The sequence below is a fragment of the Callorhinchus milii genome, unplaced genomic scaffold (genome assembly GCF_018977255.1).
Source record: "Callorhinchus milii isolate IMCB2004 unplaced genomic scaffold, IMCB_Cmil_1.0 Scaffold5, whole genome shotgun sequence".
Lineage (NCBI taxonomy): Eukaryota > Metazoa > Chordata > Chondrichthyes > Chimaeriformes > Callorhinchidae > Callorhinchus > Callorhinchus milii.
This window is the reverse complement of record NW_024704746.1, coordinates 51,841,510-51,854,560: the sequence shown is the minus strand read 5'-3', so window position 1 is coordinate 51,854,560 and position 13,051 is coordinate 51,841,510. Positions and strand designations below refer to the sequence as shown.

The following is a 13,051-nucleotide window of genomic DNA, read 5'->3' as shown; positions in this document are numbered from 1 at the left end:
CAATTGGCTGCCGCGTTCGCCCACAAATATACAGTCAACTCACTTTACAGCATATTCTGTGAAGCGCTTTGGGACGTCCTCCCGACGTGAAAAGCGCTATATCAAATGCAAGGATTATTATTATTATTATTATAATAAAGTGGAGAGGCACAGAAATAGGGTCTTCTGTGGGCAAATGTGGGTTCCATCTCTCTGGGGCACGAAAGAAAAACAAACTTTGTATTTTTATAGTGTCTTCTACACTGAAATGTCTCAAAGTGCTTCACGATAATAATTGTCATGTGTTATGATTGTTTTTGCCAAATATGGCAGCTGTTTTGTGGACTTCAAGGTTCCACAAAATGTTCCATTGAATTTTTAACACTCATCTGAACAGGACAACGAACCCTGTCAGGACAACAAGTCTCATCTGAAGGATGACTCCTTTGACATTGCAATGCTCCTCAGTGCTGCAATGGAGAGTCAATCTGGACTGTGAGCTGAAGCACCCACACATGGGGCTTATTGAGCCAGAGGTCAGAGTGCAACAAGCTGAGCAAGGCCAACATCTAAGTTGTACAATGGGCACAGAGCAGTGAATCAATGATTCCCAAATGTGGACAGAATTGTGTTGTCCAAGTTTTCCTGTGAGCCTAAATTGGGTGGGAAGTTATCCCAGTAAAATATCTGGCGATCGAACAGTTTCCTGAGACATGATGTCCACAGAGGGAACTTTACTCTGTATTCAATTTAAACTAGTGTCGAGTGGGGATGGGTATCCCAGGATAAACAATAGATTAGGGAATAGAGGAACAAAACACATGGGAAATATAGAGCAGGTACATGTGGACAATTTCCTCAAATGCATGTACCTAAATGCACGTAGCTTAGGGAATAAGGTTGATGAGCTGCAGGTTCAACTGGCCTTAGGGGGTTACGATCTGGTAGCAGTAACTGAGACATGGCTCAAGCCAGGACAGGAATGGGAGATAAATATTCCAGGGTATAATGTGTTCAGGAAGGATAGAGAAGGAAGAAAGGGTGGAGGGGTGGCAATATTAGTTAAGGATACAATTGTAGCTGTAGAAAGGGACGAGACTCTAGAGGGCCCGACAACAGAATCGATCTGGTTAGAGGTCAGAAATAGGAAAGGAGTGGTTACACTGATAGGGGTTTACTATAGACCACCAGATAGCGGGAAGGAGATAGAAGAGCAGATCTGCAACCAGATCACGGACAGATGTAGGGCGAACAGAGTTGTCATAATGGGGGATTTCAATTATCCCAATATAGATTGGCAAAATAGCAGCGTTGAGGGCAAGGCAGGAGAAAGATTCATCAACTGTGTACAGGAAAATTTTCTTGAGCAGTATGTCTCCAGTCCTACAAGGAAGGAAGCATTGCTGGATCTTGTCCTAGGGAATGAAGTAGGTCAGGTTGAACAAGTTTCGGTAGGGGAGCATCTAGGTAACAGTGACCATAATATTATTAGATTTAGATTACTCATGAACAAGGACAAAGTACAGTCAAGGGTGAAAATGCTTGACTGGAAAAGAGCTAATTTTGATGGGCTAAAGAGGGACCTAGAGTTGGTGGACTGGCAAGTAAGAATGGCAGGTAAAACGACTCATGAGCAATGGGAAATCTTCAAAGATACGATAGCTCAGGGTCTAAATAGATATATTCCCACAAAAGGGAAATGTGCGAGAACCAAGCCAGCCTGGATGACCAGGGATATTCTGTCTAGGATGAAAAAGAAGAAGATGGCGTACGACAATTGGCGGATGCAAGACACTGAGGATAGCAAAGCGCATTATAGAGAATGCAGGAGTGATCTTAAAAGAGTGATAAGACAGGCTAAAAGATCGCATGAGAAGAGGTTAGCGAGTAACATAAAGGGGAATCCTAAAATATTTTATAAGCACATAAAAGAAAAAAGGTTAGTTAAAGGTAGGGTGGGGCCAATCAAAGACAATGATGGCAATCTTGTTGTGGAGGCAGAGGCTGATGTACTGAACGAGTACTTTGCATCTGTCTTCACAACGGAAACGGATCCCCCAAATGCCACAGTATTGGATGAGAGGGTAGAGGAAATAGATCAGATTACTATAGACAGAGAGGAAGTTCTGAAAAGATTGACTGGGCTCAAAATTGATAAGTCACCAGGACCAGATGGGTTTCACCCAAGGTTGCTGTGGGAGATACGGGTTCAAATAGCAGAGGCTTTGGCCATTATATTTCAATCGTCATTGGACACAGGAGTGGTGCCAAGAGACTGGAGAGTAGTTAATGTTACCCCACTCTACAAAAAGGGGCAGAAAGACAAGCCCGGAAATTACAGGCCAGTCAGCCTAACTTCGGTAATAGGAAGAGTGATCGGGGAAGGAGTTCCAGAGGTTGGGGGCAGAGTGGCTAAAGGGTCTTATTCTTTGTTATTGAGTTGTAATTCTACGTCCTCACATGGAAACTTTGGCCCCTGTCTGGGGAACACTTGTCCTTCGCTTCCCCAGGAAAGGAAAAGTTGGAGGTTTCTATGAACAAACAAACTTTAGGAACAGGACATTTAATGTAGCAATCTCACACTCTACCTCCTCTTCATATCCAAATGCCTGAATCTGTTTTATTCTGTCTTGCTTCAACAACCTTCACAAACTGAATCCACATTTGGAAGTCTCCACCGTTTTGCCTTCCAATGGAAGATGGTGCAGAACTATGACAAATTCTTAACATTTTAGCTTGATTTGAAAAGTGGTTTTCAGCAATTCTTAAGAAGAACCAAATTGCAAATTAAGACTGAATTAAAACAATTCGGCGCAGCCATAATTTTTAAAACAGAATCACCTCGATGGAATTTTAGGGCTTTGTTGTTCAAAGTGAACTAGTGTTATTTGTTGTTTTCTCCAGCAGAGAGTTGATGCAGTGCAGGTTCCCCTGACCAACGTGTAGATTATTTATCAGTATGCAGAATCAATTGTTTGAGTGTGAATACGCTCTGCATGTCTCAGTCCCGCAGTAACATGAGCTCTGCATGTCTCAGTCCCACTGACATGTGCTACACATGTCTCAGTGCTGAAGCAGCTGTATGCATGTGTATATATATATATATACGTATGTGTCTACATTGGCAATTCTGTCAGGCTCTATTAACTCTTTTTGTGGGTGGCTCAAAGGGCCACATAACTATAGAAATCTACAATGTAGTTGAGGGCCATTTGACCTGTTGAATTAACGTCTGTTCTTAAAATGAATGGATGCTAAATTATAATAATCTCTACTAATAAAGACACAATGTCTATCTGTGTTTCTTTCAATAACGTAATAACCGATTGACATAGAGACATGATTTATACCTCATCAGAAAAGTCTTGCATAGGTAGTGTCATGGGCATATTTTTCGGGGATCTCCTATTGTGATGAGCTATGACATAAACAAGCTCATCACACATGTATGGACTCCCACAGGAGTCCTCCCCAATCCTGCCCACAAGAGTCCTCCTCTACAAGAAGTCCTCCCCTACAAGAAGTGCTCCCAACCAGGAGTCCTCCCGCAGGAGACCTCCCAATAGCAAATTTTCTTAACCTTAAGGGATAAAGATGGCTAAGAAGCAAAGATCAAGCCTTTCAAGGACAAATAAAAATGCCAGATGAAAGAGAAGGAAGATTAAATGAAACTGAAGAACAAAGAACCACAGGGTTGGGTTTCGACACAGAAAGGCATGCAAGAACACGGCAAAATGAGTTCCAGCAGCAGGTCATTCCATTTAGCTGCGCTCAGCTATGATCCAGACAGATATTACACATCAGGTGGGGCCCATCACCACTGAAATCTACATTCCGTATTGGATCCATTGGTTCCAAGAGAAGCTGCAATGGGTACAGCTATTATTATTATAAAATGAAGCCATCTATGTGAATCACAGTTCCTGTGTGCCCGGGTGCCCGTGTGCCTGTGTGCCCGGGTGCCTGTGTGCCTGGGTGCCCGTGTGCCCGTGTGTCTGTGTGCCCGGGTGCCTGTGTGCCCGGGTGTCTGGGTGCCTGTGTGCCCGGGTGCCTGTGTGCCTGTGTGTCTGTGTGCCCGGGTGTCTGGGTGCCTGTGTGCCTGTGTGTCTGTGTGCCCGGGTGTCTGGGTGCCTGTGTGTCTGTGTGCCCGGGTGCCTGTGTGCCTGGGTGCCTGTGTGCCCGTGTGCCTGGGTGCCCGGGTGCCTGTGTGCCCGGGTGCCTGTGTGCCCGGGTGCCTGTGTGCCCGGGTGCCTGTGTGCCCGTGTGCCTGGGTGCCCGGGTGCCTGTGTGCCCGGGTGCCTGTGTGCCCGGGTGCCTGTGTGCCTGGGTGTCTGTGTGCCCGTGTGCCCGGGTGTCTGTGTGCCCGGGTGCCTGTGTGCCCGGGTGTCTGGGTGCCTGTGTGCCCGGGTGCCTGTGTGCCTGGGTGTCTGTGTGCCTGTGTGCCCGTGTGCCTGTGTGCCTGTGTGCCCGGGTGCCTGTGTGCCCAGGTGCCTGTGTGCCCGGGTGCCTGTGTGCCCGGGTGCCTGTGTGCCCGGGTGCCCGGGTGCCTGTGTGCCCGGGTGTCTGGGTGCCTGTGTGCCCGGGTGTCTGGGTGCCTGTGTGCCCGGGTGCCTGTGTGCCTGTGTGCCCGGGTGTCTGGGTGCCTGTGTGCCCGGGTGTCTGGGTGCCTGTGTGCCCGGGTGTCTGGGTGCCTGTGTGCCCGGGTGTCTGTGTGCCCGGGTGTCTGTGTGCCCGGGTGTCTGTGTGCCCGGGTGCCTGTGTGTCCGGGTGCCTGTGGGGTGGGTGGGCGGGTGCCTGTGGGGTGGGGTGGGTGGGTGGGTGGGTGCAGGATGCTGAGGTATGGTTTGCTGAGGAGCAGGAGTTCACTTTGTTTAAAATTGTGGTAATGTCAGTGAGGCGAGGGTTAATGTGGCTGATGCTGGAGATCAGATGGTGGCACAGTCGGGCGCTGGGGGTGGGGGTGGGGGGTGGGGGGGGATGGAGCTCGCGAGTGAGTGCCTGTGGGCGGAGCAGAGAGGCTGTGCCTCCTTCTCCTGACCTTGCAGACGGTCGGTGTGCTGTGCGGTGCTGTGCGGTGGTCTCGGTGGCGGGAGCTCTGGCCGCTGTGCCCAGTGACATGAGGAATGTTTCGGGTGCGGAGCCATCTGCCATCTCCCCGCCGCGGCCTCGCTATCCCGGGGGTGACCGTCCCCTCACACTCACTGTGAGTACCGGTGGCGGAGCGGAGAACTCGCCTGGGGCTGTGGTGGGGGGGAGACAGGGGCTGTGGTGGGGGGGAGAGAGGGGCTGTGGTGGGGGGGAGAGAGGGGCTGTGGTGGGGGGGAGAGAGGGGTGTTGTGGGGGGGAGAGAGGGGTTGTGGTGGGGGAGAGAGAGGGGCTGTGGGGAGGGGGAGAGAGGGGCTGTGGTGGGGGGAGAGAGGGGCTGTGGGGGGGAGAGAGGGGCTGTGGTGGGGGGGAGAGAGGGGGCTGTGGTGGGGGGGAGAGAGGGGCTGTGGTGGGGGGAGAGAGGGGCTGTGGGGGGAGAGAGGGCTGTGTGGGGAGAGAGAGGGGCTGTGGGGGAGAGAGGGGCTGTGGTGGGGGGGAGAAGGGGCTGTGGTGGGGGGGAGAGAGGGGCTGTGGTGGGGGGGAGAGAGGGGCTGTGGTGGGGGGGAGAGGGGTTGTGGGGGGGAGAGGGGTTGTGGTGGGGGGGAGAGAGGGGCTGTGGTGGGGGGGAGAGAGGGGCTGTGGTGGGGGGAGAGAGGGGTGTGGTGGGGGGAGAGAGGGGCTGTGGTGGGGGGAGAGAGGGGCTGTGGTGGGGGGAGAGAGGGGCTGTGGTGGGGGGAGAGGGGCTGTGGTGGGGGAGAGAGGGGCTGTGGTGGGGGGAGAGAGGGGTTGTGGTGGGGGGAGAGAGGGGCTGTGGTGGGGGGGAGAGAGGGGCTGTGGTGGGGGGAGAGAGGGGTGTGGTGGGGGGGAGAGAGGGGTTGTGGTGGGGGGGGAGAGAGGGGTTGTGGTGGGGGGGAGAGAGGGGCTGTGGTGGGGGGGGAGAGAGGGGTGTGGTGGGGGGGGAGAGAGGGGTGTGGTGGGGGGAGAGGGGTTGTGGTGGGGGGGAGAGAGGGGTTGTGGTGGGGGGGAGAGAGGGGTTGTGGTGGGGGGGAGAGAGGGGTTGTGGTGGGGGGGAGAGAGGGGGGAGTGGGGCTGAGGAACTGCTTGTGCTGCTGTTTTGTAACCCAGGAGGGCACTGGTGGGGGGAGTCGTGCGGATGGGACAAGTGGGACTACGGGAGTGAGTCCGAGGTTGTGGGGAACTCTTTCATATGTGTTTATGTAACGTGTGATTCAGTCTAAGCAGCTGTTGACCGGGACGAGTATTGGACGGTGCTCGTGGTTGAAGCTGACAGTGTGTTTCTCTCAGGGCGCAGAAAGCTGTTATGTTAGTGTTTTGTGTGTGTGTATGGACTGCTGTTTCAGCACAGGGTGTCTGTCTGTCTTCATTGGGAAGGGGGAGAGATGGGGGAGGAGTCTCGGCAATACCACAATAATTGGCTGTGCTCGAGTGCACACTGTTGTGTTACAACCAGATCAGCAGATCCGCACGGAGGGCAGGACTGGCCGCTGGGGATGTTTGAGATTCATGTGGGTTGAGTTTCAGGGTGTGGGTGGGCGCAGTGTGGAAGCCGGGCTGAGCTCTGCTGGGCCCCTCCCCTGCAGGGTGGGTGCTCACACCCCAGCAGAGAGCCACGGGCAAGGGGGTAACTGGCCTGTGAGGCTTTGGCAGGAGGAGGTGGTGGGGGTTGGAACATGAGCGTCTTGGCACACATTTGGTATCTGTCCCATTCTCTATCTCACTTCTACACCATGGTTCAGACACCTCTTCGCAGCCCACATCTCCAGTTATTGACTTGAGTTTCTCAGTGATGTGTTAGTTAGCACATCAAATATTTGATGTTCAGCCTCTGGCCCGACGTGAAAGGCGCTCTATAAATGGAATCTTGTTGTTGTTGTTGTTGTGGCCTGGAATGAGTAGCTTGTGGAGGGAAGACATCCTCTGGAGGTAAACAGGTCAAGTGAAATGGTTGGATTCCCAGCTCCGAATCTCCTGAGGTCTTGGGACTATGAAAATGTAATTATTCTGTTGCTGTTGGGTTTGGACCTCCCGTTGCCTCAAGTTGAGAGGCGTCGGCACTGTGAGGAAAAGTTGCGGAGCTCCATTCCTGGAGACATCCCAAGTTTGGCCCACATCTCCCTGTCACTCACACTATACATTCCAACATTCCTGTGTGCATGAAGCATCATTAGTATTTGATGTGCAGATGAAGATTCAGAGAAAATACCCAATGTACAAGAAATGTGTCTGGCCCCGAATTAATAAATAAATGACTTTTTAATAATAATAAAAATGCTTGCATTCGATGTTAGCACCTTTAGTATCATCGGGATGTCACAAAGAGCTTATATATTAATAATCCTTGCATTTGATATAGCGCCTTATATCTTCGAAGCGTCTCACAGAGTTCACAGAATATATTGTAAAGTGAATTGACTATATTTTGTGGGTGAAACGTGGCAGAGAATTGCACACACACAGCAGTGCCCCACAATCAATCGTGGATTGAGTGGCCAACATGATTATTATTTTTTTTAAAAATTGAAGGGATTATTACCCCCGGAAAAGTGATCTGCCAATTGACTAATGACTGGATTCCTACTTATGGCTAGGTAAACAGAGGTGTGTGGAGTAAGGAAACTTGCCTTACATTTCCCCCTGCCCTTCTTGGGTTTTAGTGTAAAGTGCAGTGACTATATTTGAGGTGAACACAGCCGCCCATTTATAATAAACTACCTGTACCCATTGCAGCTTCCCTTGCAGCCAAAGGATCCAATATGGAATGTAGATTGACAAACAGCCACACAGACAGATATTTTGTTTAGACATTATACTCAGCTGGGACGATTCCTGTGGAAGGGAGAACTCGAACTCCCATGACAACCAGAAAAAAATGCCATACATTTGTTGCCGAATATAGATGTATCTCTCTGAACGGTGTGTGCTTTCCTCTGTCGCTATGTAGTTGCAGAATACGATGCATACCTCATATTTTGGGGCTTATTTAAAGCATTTTTAATATAGCTCATCAATGATAAGAGATCCCCCAAAAAATATGCCCATGACACTGCCAGCTGCAAGACCTTTCTGATGAGGTATAAATTATTCTCTATGAGTGATTGTCGGATACACTGACATTTCATCTTTATTAGTATAGATAATAATAATCCTTGCATTTGATATAGCTTCTTATCACATCTTCTAGACACTCAAAGCTCTTCACAGAATATACTGTAAAGTGATATGACTGTATATTTTGTGGGCGAAAGAAGAGACAAAGAGGAATACTCCATGCGGAAATTGAGTGGACGAACACACTTTACCAAGTGCTTGGTGGGCGGCAGTCTGATGGTCTGAACTGGTGCCCTATCTCCCTCTGCTTACCAGTAAATCAAAGTGTTCCTTCCTTCAGTACTTCCTGTTGCATGTCACAGGCTTGAGGTGTAACCAGGAAGCAATGGAGGAAGGGCTGCGGCAATGTAGAGTGTAGAACAACTCTACTTTTGAATGAGGTGCAGAAATAAGTACAACTACCTAATTTCCAACTTTCCAATTATTGAATCAAAAGGAAATGCAAGAAATCCTTCTGGTTATAAAATGAAGCAGCTTTGTCAGAATTTTCCAATGAAGAAGTTCATATCATCAAAGACCCCACACTTAATGTCAAAAGGACCTTCACCACAAAACACTTCCCACACCCTCTCAGATTAGCATGAGAAGAGTAAATAGGAATTTTAGACCTCCGTGTCTATTAAAAGTTCAAAAATCCCCTCAGTCGTTTTTGTTGTAAGTAGTGATTACATTTTGATGTAAATGTGGGAGCTAATTTGCAGGCAGCAAGGTCCTGCAAATAGGCATTTACATTTGATAAAGTGCCTTTCACGACAGGAGGCTACCTCAACATGCCTCACAGGATACACTGTAAAGTGTAGTGACTTTGTATTTTGTAGGTCAATATGACAGCCAATTTCTGCACAGCTGTGTCCCACAAATACACCAATTTTATTTGGGGGAATTGTCAGCCAGGATGCTGGGAAAAACTCCCTGGAATTAGAAATGTTAAGGATGTGGCGAGCAGGTAGGTGGGGTGAGGGAAGGTGGTATGAGCTGTAGTATGAGATGGATGGAGATGGGACAAGCTTGAACGTAATGATTTGTCTCTCCCCTAAGCTTTGAATGGTCCAGTTAAGTACTTCCAAATTCAAACTGAATTCAATGATTTTCTCCAATTCTGAGCAAATTAAATTTCAAGACAAAATCTAATTTCCACTCTCTAATTTTCAACTCTTTAACATGCTAACATGAGGAATATTTTTGAGCCTTTGATTTCAACGCAATGAGGAGGACAAGGGTGTGGGCAGTGGGAGCTTGGGAGGTCAGTATTGAGAAACACAAGGAACTCTGACCTGGCACTGGAAAACAGTCATTGCTAGTGATGTGCTATTCTTAGAAAATTACTGCACCAAATCGTTTGCTATGGTTGTGCCAGAGTTTGTGTAACCACCCCACCCTTAACCTCATTTTCCGATCATCAGTATACCAGTTTACAGGCCTTTAACCAATCGGCATCTATGACCAGCTTGAGGCAAGGTAACAGACAGCACCCTTCACAATGCCCTTCTTCCAATCGGTCTCTTGACCAATTTTGAGGGAAGAGAACAGTTCTGCTCTGTGTTCCTTTTATGCATTTATATGGCATTCCCCATTTCCCAAACTCGTGATTCATGTCTTGTCAGAGTTTAATTTCTGAGGCCTGAATACTGATATGCTCTGGGTTCAAACAATTTGAAACCTCAGCTCTGAGTATCTGGTCTCAATCTTGTCATACATGTTGGCCACATTTCAAGCCACGTTGGACAAGTGATTCAGACTGCGTAAGTTCATGATCTAAGTTCTCCTAGTTGCCTACGGAATGAATCTACCGCAAAGCAAATGCTTACTCCCTGGAGGGGTGGAATTCTCTTTTGCTCTTTTCCATTTTTCTCCTGGGAAAAGTGGAAGGAAAATAGCGACTTTTTTCAGGGGTCTGGATCTGCTCAGTAGCTTGGCCAACTAGTCATTTACTCATAAGCCCTAACATTGAGTGTCACCAAGCTATCAGATCTCTGAAGCGAGAGGTGTCCGTCTGGCTCAGTTGCTAGTACTGTCGGTGGGTCAGAAGATTCTTCTTGACCTATCTGTCACCTTCGACCACTTCATCCTTCTCCACTGTAATGAGATTCCGGTTATGGCCAATATTCATTCTTCATCCTAATTCAATAATGCAGCCGGATTGAAATTGGCGATGTTGCTGGCACACATTAGCTGCTACATCTATCCACATAAAATGCTACATACCAAGCCCTGGATATTTGAGCCTATGTATCTGCCCTTGTGAGACGCTAAAATTACATACTGACTGGGGGAGCTTGTCCATATCACAGTGCATATGGATATGGAGTCCTGTAGCTCAGTGGTTAGATCACTTGCCTTGCAAATGAGAGGACCTGGGTTCGAACACGGGTAGGGTGAAATGTTGGCAAGTTCCTTACTCCACACTCCTACGTCTTCCCAGCAGTAAGTACAAACCCAGTTGTTACTTGATTGGCAGATCGCTTTTCCAGGGGTAACAATTCCATCAAAAACATGTATATATTATAATAATTTGGTCACTCGATCCACGACTGTTTGTGGGATACCGCTGTGCGCAATTGGATGTTGCATTTCGCCCAAAATATATACAGTCAATTCACTTTACAGTATATTTTGTGAAGCGCTTTAAGACGTCTCGAAGACAAGTGATAGACGCTATATCAAATGCAAGGATTATTATTGTTATTGATTGGAATGCAGCGAGTTAGCTTGCTTATCAAATCTGAGCCTCTAACTGGAACCATCAATCCATGTGTCTGAGCTGAGACAATGTTCTCGCACATTTTACGCTGAGCTGTGCTGTTCATCAGCAAGTGCTATGGTGGTTCCAAGGTGACGTCTTGGCAATGGAATGTCAGGAACGAGTCAATCCTCTCTATCTTTATGAAATGTGTGTGGATGCTTGTGTGTGCATGCACGTGCTCTGGATATGTGTGTGCATTTATGGAAGTCTGAGTTGCTAGGCCCCCCCCCCATACCTCCCTCAATGCTTGTGCTGAGTTCAGATGTACATCTGGCAGGGCAAGGCAGGCAGTGTGTGCTTATGGCCTCAGTTGTGAACAGATGCTTTGGCACAGAATGGAGAACTTTTCCAAAAATAGCCTCTGTGGTTCTATCAAGAACATTTTCTTGTTTCAGCATACAATTAGTGCTGAAGATGGGGAGAAGAGGATGGATGATGAAACATTCACTGCACATAAAAGGCGTTACAGATATGCAAGTTGTTGTTGTGAGGCTGGTGAAAAGAAGAGATTGAGCTATAGGCTTTATTTTAACCTCATGAAGCGAATTTGCACCTGTGTTAAGTCATTTTCACAGTTGTGCCTCAGTCAATCTCCTCCCTCCCCTTGTGTTTCAGCTCTTTTTTTTCTTTCCCTGAGGACCTGTAACCAGCATGTGCTGGCAGGGTTAAGTTGGCACTGCTTGTGAAAGCAGCAAATTACAGGTGGGTTTGAGAGGATGTCTGGCGTCTTTCCTTTCTGTTTCAATGTTGCTCAGTCAGAGTGGATGTTATCATTGTACAACAGCAGCTTGCATTTACATTGCGCCCCCCACTCACGCATGGTAGTGTCCCAGAGCGCATTACAGTGGCGTAGCACGATGCTGAGCTGGGGGAGGTAAACCTAGGCATGGTCGAAGAGGAAGATCTTCAGGCACGATCTGAAGAAGAAAGGTAGGAGTAAGATGGAGGGATAGAGGAAGAGTGTTCCGGAGTTTTGGGAAGTAGTGGCTCAAAGTGCGGCCACCGATGGTAGAACGGAGTGTACGAGGGGCAGACAGGATGCTGGAGCCAGTTGAGCGAAGGCAGTGGGTAATGGGTTCAGGAGAAATCAGGTTGGAGAGGTAGGGAGGTGTCAGGAAATGAGGGTGGACTGTGTATTTTGTTTGCCTGTGAAATGTCTTTCACTACAATTAACATTATATCCTGTGAAGCTCTTTGAGACATTGTTCTGACATGAAATGCACAAAATCAAATGTAAAGATTATTATTACTAACAATAACTTCAGATATACCGGGTGGAGATGTACAGAGGCCCAAAATTCCACCTTGTCTTGCCTACGAGACCATTTTGCCGTAAAATTTAGGATCATACAGAACTGTGGAACACTTTTAAATCCAAAGTTAAATTGGATGGTGTTCCACAGGTCTTAAATTAAAGTCAATTTAAGAATTTTCCACAATTCTGCACAAATCTTAAATTTTAATACAAAGACAGTCTGACAGGTTGAGTGAGGCCAGAAGGTGGATGTTTCTGGCATGAGGTTTGTTGCTCAACCCTCTTAAAGAGAGCTCTTCAATATGTTTGCTCTCTGCCACGTTAGGTGTGGTTTGTACTGACCAGGGCTTGGCGTTGCTGCAGTACACTGGCAGCTGAACAACAGCACAGTGGTCGAAAGGCAGCCGGGGATCAGGCTCCCTGTAATCCCTCCTTCCTGCTCAGCAGCCCAGCTGCTTAATGTGTACTGCCTGCATAAGCTCCGGTGAACCTTCAAACTTCCATGGCAGGCCTGTGCGGGGGCAGGAAGAAAGACACAGGCCCCTGACTGTAACAAGTGACTGCACGCGAAGATTATAATGAACACTGACATGCGTGCTGTTTGCTGTAGAGTTGTGTCAATGTTGTGTAGAGAACAGGAGTAGTCCAGTCTGTGTCAGAGATAAGAGTCGTGGACTTATCCAGTCCCTGCAGTAGCTGCGATGTCATCTGGTTTGTCACAACACCGGCTGGGCCTGGATTAACTGACTTTTTTNCTCATCCCCAGCTCCTAGGGTTGTGGCTGCTTGTCTGTACAGTACCTGTGTTTCTCCACACACTTTGCTGTAGCAGCTGAACACGCCTCCTTGTTTAACTCTGGT

General features: G+C 48.3%; 1 protein-coding gene across 1 annotated transcript in view; it reads left to right on the top strand.

Moving 5' to 3' along the window:
- Positions 1-5,027: 5,027 nt before the first annotated feature.
- The window catches only part of mical3a (microtubule associated monooxygenase, calponin and LIM domain containing 3a), a 128,595-nt gene continuing 120,571 nt past the window's right edge, over positions 5,028-13,051 (top strand). Inside the window, exon 1 of the mRNA XM_042335752.1 lies at positions 5,028-5,182. The gene's annotated coding sequence lies outside the window, so the exon portion shown is untranslated. The remainder of the gene's footprint in view (positions 5,183-13,051) is intronic.